The sequence below is a fragment of the Chrysochloris asiatica genome, unplaced genomic scaffold, assembly GCF_000296735.1.
Source record: "Chrysochloris asiatica unplaced genomic scaffold, ChrAsi1.0 scaffold00002, whole genome shotgun sequence".
Taxonomy (NCBI): domain Eukaryota; kingdom Metazoa; phylum Chordata; class Mammalia; order Afrosoricida; family Chrysochloridae; genus Chrysochloris; species Chrysochloris asiatica.
Genome location: NW_006408520.1, coordinates 49,785,138 through 49,788,043, shown reverse-complemented (window position 1 = coordinate 49,788,043; position 2,906 = coordinate 49,785,138).

Sequence of the window (2,906 nt, the reverse complement as noted above, 5' to 3'; positions counted from 1 at the left end):
AACAACATATGTATAAATATGTGTGTGTGTGTTTCACTGGTTTTGTTTGCTTCTCTAGAAAACTCAGCCTAAAACATTCCTCTTACAATCACTCAACACAGCAATTAAAGGAATCAGATTATGCAACTTCTCTATTCAAACCCTTCATAAACTTTGTCTCTGTCTCAGAATAAAAGCTTAGGTCTGCACCATCAGGCCCCTCATCTCTTGCTACACTCCTCCTTGTCCTTTCCACTTGCCTGCTGTACCTAGAACAAATGCATGAAGCATGCTTTCCCTTCAGGGCCTTCATGCATATTCTCTTTTTCAGAGCCTCTCTCTTCCAGACCCCAGATGTCTTTAGTACATATTTCAGGTCTTCACTCAAATGTCTTAGCCTCAGTGAGGCCTTCCCTGACTAATCTTTTTAAAATAAAAGAACCTCATATCCATGGATACTTCTTTCTCCATTTACTACTTAGAATCATATAACAAATATATATTTTACTTATTTTGATTACTGTATGTATTCTGCCACTAGAATAGACAAGGGGGCTTCAAAAACTTTATGGAAAATTCCATTATCTTTTCATTCCATTTTTATAAAAACTTTTTGAAGCCACTTCTTGCATACGCTGAGGTCAGAGATTTTTTTCTCCAGTGTTTGTCCCAGAACCTAGAATAATGCCTGAGCACAATGTGCTCAATAAATTTATTAAGTAATTTAATTCAATACATTAATTAGCATAAAACATTTAAACATGTGTCTAAAATACAACAACAATATATATATATTTTTAATGGCCTTTGTGTCCCAGTGGATTACGCATTGGGCTGCTAACTGAAGAGTCAGGGGTTCAAACACACCAGCCATTCCACAGCAAAAAGATGTGGCAGTCTGCTTCCAAAAAGATTTATAGCCCCAGAAATACTATGTAGCATTTCTACTCTGATCTATAAGGTTGTTATGAGTGTTTAGGAATGTCCATTCTTCACAGTGTTTTCCATAGATTGTCAAGATGCACACAGTCGAAAGCTTTTCCATAGTCAATAAAACACAAGTAAATATCTTTCTAGTATTCTCTGCTTTCAGTCAAGATCCATCTGACATCAGCAATAATATCCCTCATTCCACATTCTCTTCTGAATCTAGTTTAAGATTAAGCTAAATTGTACCATATCTGTGTATGTTTTTATATAGCATTTTAAGTTTCCTACAAAAAATATATCTGCCAAATTTTAACATTCAAAACATAAAATTATTAGCATAGCAAAATCCGCCCAATGTGTTAAAATAGTACCAGCTCTTGTAAATATTCTAATTACTAATAGTAATATTGATTTAAAACTTGGTCCTTTGAGCTTATATACTCATTATAAACCAAACAATTAAAATCTAGTTTAAGTTCCTGAGGATGGGAGTTTCAGTCAGGAATTGAAATAGACCCTGAATTAGAACCATTAATTTACCAGGAAAAACAATTGGTTGCAATTGGGAAAATAAGTTTGGATGACTACTAAAGGTATATCAAATAAAGGGAAGTACACTGAGTTATCAATTGGATTTGGTTAGAATTTGTTGTTGTTGTTAAGTGCTGTCTAGTTGGTTCCAACTCATTGTGACCCGTGTATGGTTTCTCTGTGTAGTGGGTTTGAACTGCCTTGCAATTAGCAGTCTAGTGCTGATCTACAGCACCACTGTAGGATAAGAATATATTCTAGCAGCCACCACCCCCTCTTTTTTTGAAACGTTTTATTATTAGATTGGCCAAGTGGAAGCATCGATGGACTCAAGCATGGCAACAGTAGTGAGGTTGGCCCAGGATTGGGCAGTGTATCGTTCTGCTGTGAATAAGGTCGCTATGAGTGGGTACCAACTTGATGGCACCTAACAACAACAACAACAACACACTTTTACAAGAAAAATTGCCCAACTGAAAAATTGGCAGAGGACATGAACAGACACTTTGCCAAAGACCACCAATATCCATATGAAGAAATGGTTACAATCAACAGCCATTAAAAAGATGCAAATCAAAACAATAATGAGATATCTCACCCCAGCATTAATAGTGAACACCAAAAAACCAGAAAATAAAAAATGCTAATGAGGGTGTGGAGAGACTGGGATCCTCCTACAATGCTGGTGGAACTGTAAAACGGTGCAACTTCTGTAGAAAATGGTATGGCACTTCCTCAAAAAAATTGGAAATAGCAATATATGTGATCCAGCAATCCTTCTACTTGGTATATATGTCCAAGAAATAAGAGCCATGACACAAGAAGATATATGCACATCTATGTATTATTAACAATATCAAAAAGATGGAGACACAGGGGACACCATGGGCAACTGGCATAACATAGTCCACAAATACAATGCTCTACATTCTACTTTGATAAGTAGCACCTGGGATCTTAAAAGCTCATAAGTGGCCCTCTAAGGTGAAGAGTGATGAGAATGGACTAATGAAACATGTGAATATCAGTCTCCAAAACTCTGAGACCAGATGAACTAGATGGTGCTTCACTACCAGTACCAACATTAGAAAGTCCCAGATAGAGTGGCAGAAAATGTAAAACAAAACTCAAAAAACAAAAAAAAAACGGCTGAGCTCGATAGCCTGAAAGAAAATGGAGGAATCTAAGACCGTGGCCCTTCACCACCCTTCAGGTCTGGAAAGGAAGACACCTTCATGTTCTAACTTTTTGCTAAGCAATAGATAGGTATATGGGAGGACAATAACACTAGTAAGGTATGCTCACCATGGAATGGTCATTCATTCAAAATCAAAAGGGCAACATTTACCTCAGAACAAAGTTGAGACGGGATATGAAGGTGGATAGAATAAAAACAGAAAATACAGGGAGGAAGTGGGATAACTGTTGTTGCTTGGAGGGGATTGTAATCATTGAGATGAAGTAAA